This window comes from Mangifera indica, chromosome 9 (genome assembly GCF_011075055.1).
Source record: "Mangifera indica cultivar Alphonso chromosome 9, CATAS_Mindica_2.1, whole genome shotgun sequence".
NCBI classification, from domain to species: Eukaryota; Viridiplantae; Streptophyta; class Magnoliopsida; order Sapindales; family Anacardiaceae; genus Mangifera; species Mangifera indica.
In genome coordinates this window covers 6,670,341-6,690,368 of record NC_058145.1, presented here as the reverse complement: position 1 = coordinate 6,690,368, position 20,028 = coordinate 6,670,341, and positions in this window count along the sequence as shown.

The following is a 20,028-nucleotide window of genomic DNA, read 5'->3' as shown; positions in this document are numbered from 1 at the left end:
GAGAAAAATTAAAAATCCTAGATAAGGATGAAATTGTTAACTTTTAAAATCTGGAAGAATAAATAAATTATATATACTTTTAATAATATTATTAAAATGATGATTTTATTTATAATTCTAACTAAATATTTTAATAGAAATTGAGTTATAAATAGAAGATTAGATTTTTAAAAATTGCTATAAATGAATTTAAGATTTTCCTGTGCCTTGGATGGGAATAAGTCATTTGGCCAATAAAAACTAATGGTGATGTGGGCATGTTCTGCATTTTCTTTTTGCTTTCAAGAGCGGTGAGATGAGACTATTCTCTTTGTTTCAGAGACACTGTACTTGTACTCACTCATCATCGTCAACCAAAAAGCAATGTAAGATACATATCAACAAATACTTTTTTGTTGATTATTTTATGTTTTCTTGGAGGAATATTCGTTGGAACTTCAACTGTAGCTGCCAGCTGACTCGGCCAAGCGTTGCAGTCTGTCTTTGCGCCTTCTGGATTATGCCCCCCATCATGTTTTCGCTGCACCAGAAAACACAGTCAACATCTAAGAAATTTAAAAAAATAAAAAAGAAGCTTGAGAGGTGATTAAATCATTGTTTTTAAGGATTTTTATTCTGTAGACTAGAACAATCCCCAAAATTCAACACACTCTAAATATTGAATTAAAAATAGAGTGTTATAAAGTGCAATGATTATATTAAATAAGAACATTATAATATACAAAAGGGAAATGAAAATTTTTAGCACTATTGTATTTCGTGTTTATAAAAATATCACCTATCTTAAAGCTTTAATAAATATACCGTAACAGTAATCACTTTTCATAAAATATCCCTCTTTAATCTTTTATACATAAATTCTCTCTCTTCTTCTCTGTAACTTTTTTCTCTCTTTTTCCTCTTCTTCCAAAGTGATAAAAGAATCACTCTCTCTTCTTCTTCATCTTTAAAAACAAAAGTAGGAAGGAAAAAACTGAATTTTTCAGATTAAGAATTTTTCAAAGTAAGGATTTAAAAAAAAAGAGCAATCCATAAAAACTCAAACACATCCACTGTATATACCTTGGAAGAAATGACAATCTGAGAAGACCATGTAGCATGTAGCAGTATTTAACTGGAAAAAGGTAAAAAATTGACATTTAAAGATTTAAGTGAAAAAAATAAAAACTGGACATTTAATTGAAAAAAAAAGGTTAGCGTGAAAGTTGCTGGGTAACACCAACCCTTAATATATGTACATCAGGGTAATATTAATATTAATATTAATATTATAATAGGTTATATATAATATAATATATTATATATATAATAATATAATATATAATATATAATATATTAAATATATTATTAATAAGGGTTAGCGTAACCGTCAACCCTTATTATATATTATATATTTTATAATTATAATTATATATATAATTATATATTATATATAATATATTATATATAATATAATAATATAATATATAATATTATATTTTATATAATACATATATGGGCGCCATGGGTTGGCGTTAACGCCAACCATGGCGCCAAATATTATTAATATTTATATAAATATTATATATTTATATATTATTAATATTATACATTATAATATAAAATATATTATTAATATTATATAATTATAATTATATTATACATTATAATATATTATAATTATATATATAATATATAATATATTATATAATATATAATATATAATAAAATATATATAATATGTTATATTATAATATATTAATTTGAATAATTAATAATATTATAATATTATATATTATAATATATTCTATATAATATAATAATATAGTATTATATTTATATTATATTTTTAATTAGAATATTATAATTATATTATAGTATAATTAAATGGTTGACGTTCCTAAAGTGGCCCATGTAAAGAATCTTTGTAACTTTCTCTCTGCTTCCTCAACTGAGGAAGAAATCCCAGCAGCATGACAATCGTACAAATCTGATTGATGGAGATCGAATCCATATAAATATGGAGAGCGTTTGGTTATCAAGATGCCCTGTTTTAAATCGTTCAAATCTCAAACCAATGATGGTTCGAAAGTTGGTCAAAGTAATTGAATTTTATGTCCAAATTTACTTTCATGTCCAAATTATGAAGATGTTGAACTTTATGTTGAAATAATCTAATATATTTTATAGCTATTTGTGAAAATTATAAGAGTGATGAAATATTATTATAATATATAATATAATTATAAATATATTATAATATTAAAATAATAATATTATATTATGTCATGGGTTGACGTTAACGCCAATCCTTGGCGATATATTATATAATAATATAATATTATATATTATAATATATAATTATAATTATATAATTATAAAATATATAATAATATATAATATATAATATAACATAATATTATATATATAATATTAATATATATTATATAATATATAATATATTATATTAATATAATAATATTATTTAATATTATATATTATAATATTAATATTAATATTATAATATCATATACATATATGGGTTGGCGTTACCCAACAACTTTCACGCCAACCTTTTTTTTTTTAATTCAGTTAAATGTCCAGTTTTTTTTTTCACTTAAATCCTTAAATGCCAATTTTTTATCTTTTTCCAGTTAAATATTGCTATATGCTACATGGTCTTCTCCGATCGTTATTTCCTCCAAGGTATATACAGTGGATGTGTTTGAGTTTTTGTGGGTTACTCTTTTTTTTTAAATCTTTACTTTGAAAAATTCTTAATCTGAAGAATTCAGTTTTATCCTTTTTGCTTTTGTTTTTGAAGATGAGAAAGAAGAAAGAGTGATTGCTTTATCACTTTGAAAGAAGATGAAAAAGAGAGAAAAAAGTTGTAGAGAAAAAGAGAGAGAATTTATGCATGAAAGATTAAAGAGGGGTATTTTGGGGAAGGTGATTACTGTTGTAGTATATTTGTTAAAGCTTTAAGATAAGTGACATTTTTGTATACACGGAATAAAATAGTGCTAAAAATTTCAATTTCCCTATACAAAATTAATGACCATAAATAATAATTGTAATATGGGATATTAATTAAAATAAGCAAAAACGTTTCCGCTTATACTTTTTTAGGCAAACACACAGTAGTTTTATTTTTATAAGCAAATTTTTTTGTAACTCCAAAAATACCCTCCCAGCCCTGTAGGTGTAGGCGCTGGAAGGAAGGTGTGGTACGCGCGGTGCGTGCGGAGTGCGCGCAGTGCGTACAGAGTGCGCACACCCTCATATATATATATATATATATATATATATATATATATATATATATATATATATATATATATATATATAAACAGAGTGCGGGGGTGCGCGCAGTGCGCACACCCTTTCTTTTATATATATATATTAAATAATATAATATAATATTTAAAAAATATAATAAATAAATAAATATTAAATATTATAATATTTAATATAATATACATAAATAATAATAATAATAATTTTTAAATATATATTATATATATAATATTATAATATAATAAATATATATAATAATATAATATATATTTAAAAATTATTATTATTATTATTATTATTTATATATTATATTAAATATTATAATATTTATTTTTTATATATATATTTATTATATTTTTTAAATATTATATATATATATATATTAAATAATATAATAAATAAATATATATATATTATAATATTATAATATTTAATATAATATATATAAATAATAATAATAATTTTTAAATATATATAATAATATAATATATATTTAAAAATTATTATTATTATTATTATTTATGTATATTATATTAAATATTATAATATTTAATATATATTTATTTATTTATTATATTTTTTAAATATTATATTATATTATTTAATATATATATATATATATATATATATATATATATATATATATATATATATATATATATATATATAAGAAAGTGTGCGCGCAGTTGTTTATATATATTATATGAGGGTGCGCGCACTCTGTACGCACTGCACACTGGGCACGCAACGCGCGCACCGCCCGCACCATGCGCACTGCGTATGCACCGCACGCACTACGCACGCACCGCGCGCACCACGCACACTCCGCACGCACCGCGTGCACCACACATTCCTTCCAGTGCCTACACCTACAGGGTTGGGAGGGTATTTTTGAAGTTACAAAAAAATTTGCTTATAAAAGTAAAACTACTGTGTGTTTGCCTAAAAAGGCATAAGCGAAAAATTTTTTATCTATTTTAATTAATATCTCTTGTAATATACCCTAGTGAAACAAAAATCAAGTTAGTACTAAATTTTATAAGGTTAAGGAACGTGGGATTCAAACCTTTTAGATATAATTTCTCTAATATAACAATCCCCGCATAATTCTAAAAGATTCTTTTTTTCAAAGAAACCATGTTTCTATCGGGTTTTAGGTAGTATAAATACTTCAAATCTGGTGTTTTTTTGCACTATTAACCAAACCTTAGTCTAATAAAGTGTAACTTATATAATTACAGTGAAGTTATTTGCTTCTATGAATCATAAACTCATTATAATAAATAAGAGTCTTATAATCACATTTCACCCTCACAATTTGTTGTTACTTTGCTTTAACAGGTCGTGCACATACATAATAATTCATTAAGTGCTCTAGATATAGACTCATAGGAGTGACGTCACTCCATACTAATAATCCATACTTATATGAGTGATTTCATCAAGCGTATATTGCAGTTAAATATACCACTTATAAGGGATATGAAATTCATTAAGAACTTTACACTTCTCATTTTGATGCACTCCAGCATTATCCACACCATATCAAGGGACAAAAATTATTAGTGCTAGCAAGAGTAAGCAGATGACTTGTTATTGCTCATATGAACCTTCTTCATGGGATCTCCAATCGCAAAAGTTGGGTTACCATCACTGTTAATATTTCCAATTTTTTCAAATCATATTCCCCTTAATGTTTCATTAATTAATTTTCTCTTTAAAGGTTTAATAAGAGAATTGGCCAAATATTCTTTTGACTTCACATAATTGATGTGCCAAAGAATCAAAGTTTGTGTGTGTGGATAATTAAGGTAATGTTTGTAAGAGTTTTGGAATGGTTTGAGGGTTTGAATCAATGATCAAACAAAAAATTAAAAAAAAAAAAGAAGAAGAACTAGCAGCCTTGTTTGATAAGAATGTCACCACAAACAACCCTAAAGGACAGTTTGAATGACAAAAGAAGATGTTTCATATATAAGACAATATAAGTTCGAGTTTCCTTTAGCAACAGTCATCATCAAACTCTTCACTTATATGATTTAGTAGTTATAGAGTCGATAATTAAATTTGAGGTTTTCTTGCTTGGTGTTGTTAGTTCGGTTCTGAAATGATAGTTTGGCTTGGATGAAGCTTCTTATTACGAAAAAAATTACCATAAACAAAAAAAAAAAAAAGCTAGGTTGATTTACCACACTTTAAAAGAAAGAAGAAAAGTGATAGAAATTCACCACTAAACAAATTAATTGCTTATTTAAGAATTAGAATAAGTGCAAATAACACCTTATGAAAGAATAAGTGCAAATAACACCTTAGGAAATTATTCTTCAAACTCCTTTCCCACACACCTTTATATGGGGAACAACACTAAAATGTAACAAAATAGGATTCCTCTTACAATTAGGACTCCTCTTATTGCTATTAATACTAATAGTCCTAATTACATAAGTTTTCCTTATTAAGTACTCCTTAATTTATTCAAATAACAACTCTTTATTCTATCCAAACACTTAAATTATGTCCTAACTTAATTATGGTTCCTAAAACAAATAAAACCAAGACTTTTAAATTAAGTAATTAACTAGTGACTCTTAAAACAAATAAAACTCTTTAACTATGAATTATTGTAAAAGAAGGATTTTGCTCCAAGCCATCCACACCTATTCCTCCAAGCAAGTAACGTGATTGGGTTGATTGCATTCATTTCTAAACTTTTTTTGATTGGATTAATTCCTCCTTTAATATTATCCCAAGCATTGATTGGAGCTCTTTACCTTTTGAAAGAGTTATCAGGCTGACTTTTTGGATTGCATGTTCTTGAACTACTTTCTATTTACTTTGGACCACATCTATAATCAATGGATATAATTTCATGTGTGATCACCATTGGGATTATGTGTGATCTTGCTTATTCTACACACAACATAAGCTATATCTGGTTAAGAAAAAATCATCAAATGCATCATATTCCTAATAATTTGTGCATACTCAAATTGAGCTATAGAATCACCTTAATTTTTTTTATCAGTCAAGTGTTAGCATCATGATAAAGGGTACTCACAAGTATGATATCAAGTTTTTTAAGAATTTCTCTACCCAATGTTCTTGTGATAACATTATTATTCCTTATGATTTCAATACCCAATAAAACATTTTCTTCACCTATATCTTTCATATCAAAATTAGAAGCAAGAAAACTTTTAGTTTTATGTACTATGTCAAGACTAGCTCCACAAATGAGCATGTTTGTTGACTCAAGGAGCCATTCAATCCTTCAATATCATCCACATATTAACATATAATCACATACTCATCATTAATTGGTTTAGTATAAACACATTTATCTACTTCAACAAACGAAAAACCTTCATATAATAATACATCATCAAATTTCTCGTGTCACTCACTCTTTGGGTGCATGTTTTAGACTATATAAGGGGTCATTTGGTTGAAGTTCTATAAAGATTACTATAGTAATATATCTTTTATTACTAACATTACCTTGTTTGATTTATAAGTAATAAAAAATTTCAGTAATCTTCTATTATCAATAGTGATATAACATGTAATATAAGAGATAATTTGATTATCACCTCCACCTTAGACATTAAAATATTACTAAGTAATTTTAATTTTATTATAACTATATCTTTATTTATTAATTTTTTTAGGGCAAATGTAATTTCATTTTTAATTAATATAACAAATAACATAAAAAATATTTTAGAATAATCAGATCCAAAAGTATTTAAGTAAAATAATATACTAGTATTCTTCTATTACCTCTAATCAAACATAATAATTATTTATGCTTATTTATTTTTACTAAATTTGATCAAATATAGTAATAATTTATACCTAATAATATTCAAAATAATCTATCTTTAAGGTAATCTTTCAATTTTATTAATAAAATATTCCACAAACTAAACGACCCTATAAATATTTTTTCTTTCTTTCTTATTGACACATAATTATTATTAAAATCCAATATATAAACATTTAAAGCATGTTTAAATAAAACAAACTCAAGTATAATATTAAAAAGCCAAGTGCAACCTTATGGCAATGTTTAAGAAACTATTAAACTAATGTTTTCTTCAAAAGAGGATATTATGTTATAAAAATCAAGGATTTAAAAATCGAACTGGATCAACTGATTGAACCTGTCGGACCATGAACTGGTACTATAGCCAAGTACTATTGAAGACAGAACTGTTGCCGCGATCGAATCGCTAGTTTGCACCTGAACCACGGTCTAACTTGGTCTAGGCGGTTCCTGGTTCAAGGCTGTGTATAAAACAACACCTTTATTTTTTTTCCTGTTCCTTGTAGTGCACACAGACACAAAACTTTAATTGCTATAGCCAACAAATTTCTCTGACTTCACAAGTTGAAACCATAGTTCATTCATCTCTTATCGACGATGGTTTAAAGATGTCTATCGACGACAACGCTGCCACCGAGGGTTGTTGGTTTGTAGGCTCACAAGATAACAGTTTCACGACTATATTTGCAACCTTTCACGGTGACTTCTCAGGCTCAGATAGTGGCTGACGACGATGAGTTTCCATTGCTGCTGTGACTAGTGACTTCTCAGGCAATGACGAGAAGCTAATGTTTTGTAAGGCTTTGTAAACTGTTTGGATCAAATGCTTACGTCTGTTTGAAGTTTTGAAATTGCATATTATTACTTTATTTTTGTACAGTGAAGCAATAAAGAAATAAAGATTGAAACAAGGGAGCGATCCTTGGTTTATATATAAATAATAGGTCAATTTATATAAACAATTATCAATTCTCAATTAGAAAATATTAATTGATTCACTATTAATTTGTAATTTTATGTTACGAATTTGTAATTTTATTATGTATCTGTATTGAATGTCTGGACTAAATGTATTTCATTTGTAATGGTTAGTTTTTAAGAATTTAAAAGTTGAATATCAGTCTTCTGTGATACCCTATTTACATATAATGAACCAATATATGACAATTTATAACAAATATTGTTGTAAATAACGAATATTAAAATTCATATTATAAATGTATGGAGATATGTATTGTGATCAAATTACGAATATTGTTATTTATAATGAATGTATGAAGTTATGTATGTTGAAATTCCATAGTTGAGTTAAATTATAAAAGTGATTTTAAGTTTTTGAGTCTTTGACTTTCACATAACAAATATTGGTGATATTAAATTTTAAAATTAAAAGTTATACTTTAAAAAACTAATTATAAAGGTTTTATTTTTAATGTTCAGTATATATTCAATGAATATATATATATGTTAATTGATACTCTGATTTTATTGTTATTTTTATATGCAATAGATAAATAAAGTGGAAGTATGTCCTCATCTGGATTTAAGGTTTCTTCAACACCATGTCGAGTGAAAGGTGATATTACTTCGACACATGTTTCTGAGAGTGTAGATGAGAATGGAAGGAAGATGTTGAAGTGTTTATATTGTGGTAAGACAACTAGAGGAGGTAGTATATATAAAATGAAGCAACATTTGGCTAGAAAAAAATGAGATGTTGGTCCATGCACTAAAGTTCCTCATGATGTTAGATATCAAATGGCGAATGCATTAGATGAGATTGCAACGAAAAATAAAGAAAGACAAGAATTTCGTAAGCATGCAACTTCTTTTGGTGCTACTATACCTCTATTTGAGGGTGATATTGCAGTTAAAGAATTTGAAGAGTTGTCTTTTTCTATGAATATGACTGAAGGTAATACTGGTATTGGGTCTTTTAGAAAATAAATTAGACTTACAAATGATTCAAAAAGAAAAAGATCGATTAGGGTTGAGAATTTTTTTACTCTAAAAACTACTAGTGGGGCTCAACCTTCAATAAAGAGTGTTTTGGTTGGAAAAAAGCCAAATGGAGAGTCAACATGGCTATTTTGAGGTTCTTACATAATGTTTGCATCCCTCTTAATACATTAAATTCTATTTATTTCTAACCTATGTTAGATGTCATTACTGCAATTGGGTCTGGATATAAACAGCCGACATATTATGAAACACGAGTGAATTTATTGAACGATTCAAAGAAGGAAGTGTAATTACTTATTGATAGTTACATAAAAAATTGGGAAGAAGTTGGTTGTACACTTTTGGCTGATAGTTGGACAAACATTTCTAGTAGGTCACTGATAAATTTTTTAGTATATTATCCAAAAGGGATTTGTTTTATCAAATCGGTAGATGCATCTGATGTTGTAAATGGGGCAGACACAGTATTTGGGTTATTTGATGAAATAGTATTATGGGTTGGGCCTAAAAGAATTGTCTATTTTGTGATTGATAATAGAGCTAATTATAAAGTAGCTGAAGAATTATTGTCTGAAAAATATAAAAATATTACTTGGTCACCTTATGTAGCACATTGTATCAATTTGATTTTGAAAGATATTGATGAATTGGATCACATTATTAGAATTTCCAAATGTGCATCTCTTATGACAAAGTTCATTTATAATTATACATTATTGATAACTTGGTTGAGGAAGAGAGAAGGATGGAGAGAAATTATATGGCCTGGTGCAAATCAATTTGCTACGACTTTCATCGCATTGGAAAGTCTTTTTGAGCATAAGCATGACTTATAAATGATGGTCACTGATAGGTTTTTATTGATTCTAGATATGCAAAGAGTAATCAAGGCAAAGAGGTTGTGACCATAATTTTGAATAATGATTTTTGGAACGAAATAGGTATTATTGTAAAAGTTGTGGAACCATTGATGCGTTTGCTTCGTATTGTAGACTCAGATGAAAAACCTTCATTGGGATATGTCTATGATGGAATGTATAGAGCTAGGTTGGGGATAAAGAAGTTGTTTAAGAATAAAAAGAAATTCTACCAGCCTTGTACTCAAATAATCAAGTTGAGGTGGGATAGGACATTGCATCGAGGTATTCATGCAACTGCGTATTACTTGAATCCTGCATTTCAGTATGAGTGTGAATCTTTCTGCACAAAACTAGAGGTGTTACAGGGTTTTCTGGATGTTGTTGAGAGTAAAACATGTATGTTTAATGTTAGTAAGGCGAAGTTAGTTGAAGAGAGTAGAATGTTTCATGATTATGAGGGGAGTTTCTCACGTCAGCTTGCTATTGAAACATGCAAAACAACACGACCTGGTATGAATTTAATTTATATGTTTCTTAAGTCTCGATTTTTTTCCAATTTATAAAATTCTATTACACAATTATTTATATGTTATTTTGTATTAGATGAATGGTGGAGAGCATATGAGTACAATACTCCCAATTTATAGAAGTTTGTAATTAAAATTCTTAGTCAAACTTCAACATCTTCAGGCTATGAGCGTAATTGAAGTATTTTTGAACGCATACATACTAAGAAGAGAAATAGATTGGAGCATCAACATGTAAATGATCTTGTTTTTATTCATTATAACTTACGGTTGCAAAATAGATAACACGATTATTAATTATGCATCATTACATTTATAAATATTTTTATTTAAACTATTTTATCATGTTTAATGATTATTTAAAACTTTACATATGATTGTACCCTACTTAATGGCTATTGGTATAGTGCTCTTTAATATTTTAATTATTTACTTTTTATCATTTTAGCTATTTAGGTTATGTTATAAGAAATCAAAATTTAATCTAACTAATTATGAAAGTATCGATAAAACAGACTTCTGGATAGTAAATAAGGAAGAGGAGTTTGGTGAACTTAATGTAGATGAATTGGATCAAATGGTTTATGGAGAGGGATCTATTCCCATCAACAATGATCCAACAAATTATGATTTGTCATATAATTTCCCAAGTAAAAACATTTTTTTGGTACTTACACAAATATTTACACACTTATATAAATGATTGATTTTTTAGGTTGAAAAAAAATAAAATGTTCAATTATAAATTTTGTAGATAATATTATTGAAGAAGATGAACAATTGATAGAGGGTGCAACAAAAGCGATGACAGGATCTTTTATCATTAGTGATAATGAATAATGACTAACTATTCATTTATTAAACTTTATGTTAAATAAATTATGTTTTTGATATATTTTGTTAAATGTTAAATTGAATATTATTTGTTTAATAATTGTTATATTGGTTGGTTGATTTTATATTTTATTTAATGCATATATTAAATTTTTGATTTGGTCGAGTGTTCAATAATTAATAGTTTATTTGTTTGTAGAATTGGATTTATTTAATGTATATGTTTTATTTTGATGCAAAGTTAGTTGTTATTATTTATTACATTTATGTTCAATAATACATATATTTTGTTAATTGTGAAAACTGAAAAGTATAAAATTTGCTGTGTAATGTATATGTAATTACTGATTAGACATAATTTTTTTATGTTTTTACATAAAACTATAATTCCGGTCTAACCGATTGGTCCAATCAAAACAATACTTAAAACAGTTTTTATCTTGGTCTGGTTTTGAAAACCTTGGTAAAAATATTCTTTTTTTAAAAACACATTTATTCAAATTCAAAGTAAATTAAAATTTTGGACTTCATAAATTAAAACTACAACTTGGTGGCATCTAAGACAACTAACCAACATTAAGCTATCTAGATTCGAGTAATAAAGGCAAACCACCTTAGCTATTGGTTGGAAGGTTTTCCATAACCTCTATTCGGGTTTTGGTACGAGTCAATCAACTTAAAAATGGATCCGTTTTCCTAAAAATTATTAGTTCCAAAAATAAATTATTGATAAAATTCAATACCAAATTAATGCAAAAGAACTACATCATGCTATAGTTGTTAAGACTATCATATAACTCCTAAAATTTTGTATTGAATTTTATCTTTCAGACTTCCATTAATTGTTAGAATATAAAGACAAAATATAAAAGAAATACAAAATCAACGAAGAAGAAAGCTTGAGGTGGATATTCCATAGTTAGCTATGTTGACCAACTATTGATATTATGATGATTTGTCAAGAATCAAGGATACATATATTATGGTGATTTGTTATTCATGATGATTTGCTATCAAGAACCAAGGATACTCCATAGCTAGCAATATGTTGGCCAACTGTTGCTAATTATGGTGATTTGATATTGATAATGATTTGCTGTTATTTGGGAGTAGATTTGATGGAATCATTTAGAGAGATAACAACATTATTGGGAGAGATTGTTTTCTTCAATTAGTTATTTGATTCCTGTCTTGTAATTAGCTAATATTTCTACATATATATTTTTTTTCCTTTTAGTTGATCATAAATTGTACATTTTTATATATAACCCTGCCATTAGCAGAGAATACAATGTGATCAAGATACTTACTTTACAAAAATTTTCATAGTATAAGAGCTTGGTTAGAACTGTTATTACATGATCACGACTTTGACAAAAATGGCTACTGATGCAACAACCAACAAATAAGGAGCCAACAAGTAAAAGAAACTTGTGTATTACATATTGAGTAATTTTGATGGACTAGAAGACTAATTAGTGTCCCATCCCTTGAAGGAAACAAATTACTTAACACGGTGAAGGAGTATCATTAACGTATTAGTCCTTAAGGGGATATGGCAATTTCTCTTTAATATGATAAAATGAGAGGATTGTGGGAACAACTTGTAGGATTTGTTAAGCCACATATGAATAGATGCCAAGGATCTACTTATTGTATAGCTGCAAAAGAAAAAAAAAAAAAGAAGGACTCCACTAACTTTTTGTAGGATTGAATAAGTCTTATGTAACACCCATAGGTAAGCTTAAGGGTGTTTTAGTTTTTCTTAGTTTTTAAATATGGTGTTTAATGATTTGCAAGGATGCAAGCCCATCAATGGTCAAGCGAAAATTAATTAGTAGATCAAATTATGATTGCGACAAAATAGAAGGTTGCCTTAGTTATGCAACTAGACACAAGATCGTGTATGGTCTCATAATAGCCCATGTATCCTGTCTTGGGGATAAAATAAAAATACAATAACCTTAACGCTCTTTCATTATTTTTAATAGCTGCAAAAAACAGAAAGTATGAAAGGGAGAAGAGGTATTTTCATCACCTGTAGAGCCGACAATGATCACCAAAATCACAGTAACTATATAAAGGAGATTTTGTCACCAATTGGCTTCCCTTGTTTGATCATGAACTTTACAAATTTCTTCTGTTATACATACAATCTAGGGTGATTCAGACATGATTGTGATGATCTAATTGATGAAATGGATTTCATATGTGAATAGGATGATTATATACGTGCCTAGTTTCTTGAATGTTCATTGTTCTTATATTTGGTGCCATGAGATTTTGTATATGTGTGTTATGGTTTAACAAATAGTGAAAACATTATGTCTAGGATGTTTATAAATTACTATTTATACTTCGGTTGTGCAAGTATCACCAGAATCATTATTAAAGAATCGTACAAACCCTAGGGCATGATTTCCAAATTGTGACACATGACCGTGTATAGTCCCATACACGTTTGTGTGTCATTCTAGGAATTTTGAAAGTTCAAAGATCCTACACTCGTTTTGAGGGGAGAAATACACAGTCATGTGGTATGGAACACATACCCGTGCATAACTTTCCAAAAGTGGACGACATACATTAGAGGATGTATGGCTCATACACGTAGATCCAAATGCACAAGAATATGTCTAAGTTAACTCTTCTGTGCATATGCTCTATACACGATCATGTGCTTAAGTGTCACATGCACGTGTATATGGTTCATAAGGTACGCGGGCGCGGGTTAAGAAGCATACAACTGTGTATTTTAGATAGAGACAAAAGATGATTATATCTTTAGACTATGTGCATAAAATATGAGAGTTATGTGAGAAAAATAATAAGTTAATAAAGGATAAAAAATTCAATAAAGATATATATGAGGTACTTGACTATGTGGACGATGACACAAACTTAGATCAAGTCGAATATAAGTCAAAGTCAACAGCCTTAAGGCTAATCTCACACTAGATAGTCACCAGTTATATGCGTAAGTGACAGGAATTGTGAAAGTAATAGAGTTGGATACCCATAAGATATATCATGCACTCAGTGCCAAGACGCATGATTACCTAAGTTAGTTCAAGTGTGCATGGTTAGGATGTGGCTTTTAAATATTTCTCATGTGATCAGTAGGATAAAACACATATATACTCGAGGTAAAAACCATCTCCGGATGGTTAGTCAACAATTTTGATAAGTTTATGTGGTAAAAAGAAGAGCTACTATTAAAGATTTTCTCGTATGATCAGGGTGTCCTAGTTAGATAGTCTAATAGGGCATTTGGCATATGCGTAAGACATATAGTAGTTTTGGGTCTTCACTAGGGCATCATGTATGTCGAGTTTAGCTTGGGTCTTTACCATTCCCATGGTCGATCAATTTCAAGGCACTAAGATGTCATAGTGTGACCACATTTAGCTTATGAATGAAACATAAGTTTTACCATTAGTTATATAGTTTCAGGTGCTAAAAGGTCATTACTTACTGAGTTTTACTCATGTATTTGCTTTCATATGTTCATAGGTAGAGGTAAGTAGTGAGGCAGACAGGGGATCCAATGGTCCAACTAATAGTTGTATGAGGAGAGGGGCTTTTTATTATTCAGTTTTATCAGACACATAGTTTTATCATTATTATTATTGCTGTTATTATTACTATCACTATTTCTAATTATTTTATAGTCTTATCATTATTATTATTGCTTTTATTGTTATTATCACCATTTCTAATCATTTTAGATGTTTTGGACCATATGAGCATTGATTAATAAAATGTTTTTATTGCATCATCTTTTTGGATGCTTTATAATTATGATCATGCATCTCTTTTGGTATATTCCCATCAGGGTTATGTATTTGGAGAAGGGGTATTATGTTTATCATATCAGAGTATAATCTTGATACCCAAAAAGGTGAAAAGTTTATGTGTTTGAACAATGCATATAGAGTTATGTAAGAAAGTGACCTATTATGCAACACTAACCGCCCCCATATGCTTACCATTGTAATATACTTGCTTTCAGAATAAAAGTAATATATGTCTAAAGGTTGTTGTAATTTTAGGATAAAGAGAGAAACCAAGAAAAAGCTCAGGGATAGGCATTTGATGCATAAGTTGTGCCTTTCATTGATAGTGTTGCCATCCACCAAATTGTGGAAGAGGTTCTGAAGTAGATTATAGAAGTGTCAGCTAGTATGAGGCATCTAGCCTAGGCCTCTTTGATGCCAAAGCAATATTCAGATACGAAGGCACCCTTCTAGTAAAATATGAAAAGTGCAAGAACACCTCGCGTATAGATTGGAGGTAGTAACAAAGGACAAACACATCTTATTTATAGCTTATCTAGTCATTATTAACTTTCATATTTCAGAGGTAATGTATGATCGGAGGGACTACTAGCTGAGGAGTGGTTAAAGGCATGAAGGATGTCATAAAGATCTACTCAATAAGAAATGCTAATAAGATATAATACGTCAGTCTCCTTCTGAAAGATGATACTAAGGTTTGGTGGCAGACATTATATGAGACCTATTAAGTTTCAAAGATGTCATGGATAGATTTTAGACAGACCTTTGAGTCAGAGTATGTTTTAGTTAATGTTATGTATTTGAGGGCCTAAGAGTTCCTCTATCTAAGGTGGAGTAACATGTAAATCAAGGAGTTCTCAACTAAGTTAGACTCGTTGGCCAAGTAGGCTCTTAGCATTGCTAATTCAGATAGAGACAAGCTAAATGTGTTCATAGGAGGGTTAAGGCCAGACATTACCAAGGATGTGATGATATGAAATAATCCTCCCAAGAATTTTTTAGAAGTCTTCAATTAAACACTGAGATCTAAGACCATAAGGTAGTGCATAGCCAAGGACAAAGAGTTGTTAAATGAGCCTGCACTACTAGCCTCGGTATAGAGACAAAGTTTGTTGACTATTGGTAGCGATCAAAAGGGAGGCAACAAAGATAGAAATGTAAGAAAATGAGAAAATAGGAGCAGCCTAAACCCGATAATTCTCTTTTATGTCACAAATGTGATAGAAGACACACCGATGAATGTTTAGCCAGACAGGGGGTATGTTACAAATATAAACATATAAGGCATTTTGGCAAGCAGTATAAAACTATAACAACAATGTTAGCCCCAATAGAGCCTACAGTTAGGGGAGGATAAACATGAGTATTCATACTAGTCCTTTATATGTTTTAATTGACTCAGGTGCTACGTATTGCTTTATTACTAGAGACATAGTTAAGAGATTAGAATTGGAACCTTTAGTCATCCTCTAAATAAGAATAAAGATGTCAGATAGGGACTAGGTCCACAATAGTTTAATGTTGGTAAGGGAGACAGTTTTTTCTGAGAAATCAAACAATGGTTGTGGATCTGATAATCATGGACATGTCAAACTTCAATGTGATATTGGGCATAAACTTCCTAAACAAGTACAAAGTTGAAATAAACTACAAGAAGAAGAAAGTTAGATTCAATATGGATAATGGTGCATAGTTCACATTTAGAGAGAGTCGAATCCTCAGTATGATGGTTAGTAGTATCAAGCCTGAGAAGATGTTGAGTAAAGGGTATATGGCATATTTGGTACATGTGGTTTAGAAATCAGCAAAGATAGTTTCAGACATAAAAGATATCCGGTGGTGCAAGAGTTTCCAAATTTATTCCCTAATAGTCTTTCAAGATTAGTACTAGAGAGAGAAATAGAGTTTAACATTGAGTTGGCCTAAAAAATAGCACCAATTTCTAGAGCCCTCTATAAAATGACCTTAATTGAATTACAGGAACTAAAGAAATAGTTACAAAAATTGTTAGATAATGCATTCATCAGACCGAGCCACTCACCATAGGGTATATTAATCCTCTTCATAAAGAAGAAAAATGGATCAATAAAGATGTGCATTGATTATAAGGAGTTGAATAAGGCAACGATAAAGAATAAGTATCCATTCTTGAGAATTGATGATTTGTTTGACCAACTCAAGGGTGTTTTAGTGTTCTCTAAGATAGATCTATGGTTAATGTATCACCAAGTCAAAGTAATAGAGCAAGATATACCCAAGACTGCCTTTAGGATCATATATGGGCATTATGAGTTTATAGTCATGACTTTCAAATTAACCAATGCCCTAATAGTATTTATAGATCTTATGAATAGGGTGTTTTAGGATTGTTTAGCATTCATTGGTGGTATTCATTGATAAGATCCTAATCTACTCCAAAACTCGAGAAGAGTATGAGCAGTACTTGAGATTTGTGCTGAGAGGTTAGGAAAGAGACAATTGTTCATAAAGTTCTCTAAATGTGAGTTCTGGATAGACAAAGTGAAATTTCTAAGTCATGTGGTTTCAGTAGATGGTATATCAGTGGACTCTAATAAAGTTGAGGCAGTGTTAGAGTGGCAAAGGCCTAAGATAGCTAAAAAGGTAAAGAGTTTTCTAAGATTGATAGACTATTACAAACACTTTGTTAAGGGATTCGTTAAGTTAGCTCAACCCCTCACAGAGTTGACATGCAGAAAGATTCCTTTCAGATGGTCAAAGGCCTACGAGTAGAGTTTTTAAGAAAAGAAAATTAACCTCACCTCTTATCATTGCCTTACCAAAAAAGAGCAAGAACTATGATTTATACACAGATGCCTTGCATTAGGGTTTAAAGGCAATACTGATATAGAAAAGGAAGGTGATAGCTTATGTTTCCCGTCATTTAAAGGAGTATAAGATCACATACCCTATTCACAATCTTGAGTTGGCAATTATGGTGTTTACGCTTATGATAGGGTGACACTACCTGTATGGGGTAAAAAGTAACATACATATGGATCACAAGAGCCTTAGATTTTTTTTTTACTAAAAATGAGACAAAGACAGTGGTTGGAATTGGTAAAAGACTATGATTGTGAGATTAAATACCACCTAGGTAAAACCAATATAATTATAAATGCCTTGAGTATAAAAGTGTTCTTATCACAGATTAGCACTCATCGTGAGTTACAACAAGAGTTGGTGAGAAAACAGATTGAGTTAATCACATGATAGTTGACAGGTCTCCAGATTTAATCAACCTTTTTAGAAAAGATTTGTCTAATACAAGCTTTAGATAAAAGATGTCTACAGATCAGATAGAAGATGGCTAAAAACATTAAGACTAAGTTTAGTATAGTAAAAGACATCTTAAGGTTTTAAGTAAGGATATGTGTTCCCCGAGTGTAAAGTTTGGGAGATAAGATCTTAACAGAGGCATATAATTTCCTTTAGACAACCCACCCTAGGAGTGTAAAAATGTATCAGGATTTGAAAAAGATGTTCTGGTGACTAGGAATGAAAAAAGACATTACAAATTTTATGGCTAAATGCCTAGTTTGTCAATAGGTTAAAGCTGAATATTAGAGGCCATATAGACTTTTATAATCCCTTAGCATTCCTAAGTGGAAGTGGGAACACATATCATTGGACTTCATGGTTAGATTACTGAGGGTCACAAGTAGTTATAATGTTTTATGGGTCATAGTTGATCAGTTGACCAAGTCAACACATTTCATAATAGTTAGAGATATCATGAGTACAAATCAGCTTAGTTAGATCTAAGTGAATGAGGTTGTCAAACTTCACGGAGTAGCTAAGATGATAGTAACAAGTACCCATTGCCCAGAATAGATGATCTACTTGATGAGTTAAGAGGAGTAGTGGTATTCATCATGTGAGGGGGCTGAAAAGGATATATCTAAGGTAACTTTCTAAAAGAGGTATGACCACTTTAAGTTTGTTGTGATACTATTCCAATTAATGAATGCCACTATAGTGTTTATGCACTTGATGAACAAAGTGTTCTATAACTGTCTAGATAAGTTTATTATAGTCTTCATCGATGATATTTTGGTATACTCTAGGAATCATAAAGAGCATAAGCAACACTTGAAGTCTACTTTGGAGAGGTTGAGGGAAAAGTAGTTCTATGCAAAGTTTTCTTTGTGAGTTTCAGGAATATCCCCATTCATAGGTCTGAGATCCACATCTATGAATCGAAAGGTCCGAATGATCAACTCTGCAATCCATTGTTAGAATCAGTAGGTCTTCAAATCGTTCATTTGAAAAAATTGAAACCCTTCTTATTGGATGATCATAATACTTCTCAAAAATCGAAATTTTTGATCAATGGAGGAAGAATATCACCATTTTTGTTCAATAAGATACCAAAGTGGATGATTGACTCATTCGAGGCTTTCTTAGGGCATGTAGTCTCAGTAGAGGATATATCAGTTGACTCTAGTAAGATCAAGGTAATGCTAGGTTGGTAGAGACCGAAGACTATCAAAGAGGTTAATAGTGTTCTAAGTTTAGCGGAGTGCTATAGGAGATTTGTGAAGGGTTTGCTAGGTTGGCAAGACCTCTTACAAAAAAGAAAACTCAATTTTAGTGGTCAAATGCATGCGAGGATAGCTTCCAAGAATCAAAGAAGAAGTTGACTTCTACTCCAATATTGACCCTATTAGAGGATGAGGTTAAGTATTATCTGTACAGTGATGTATCTCACAGTGCTTTAGGAGTAGTGTTAATGCACTGAGACAAGGTGATAACATACGTCTTAAGATAGTTAAAGGATTTTGAGACTAGATACAACACTCGCAATTTGGAGTTGGCAATGGTAGTGTCTGCCCTCAAGATATGGAGACACTACCTATAAGGGGTAAGATACAACATCTACATTGATTATAAGAGCCTCAAATATTCCTTCACCCTAACAAAAGCTT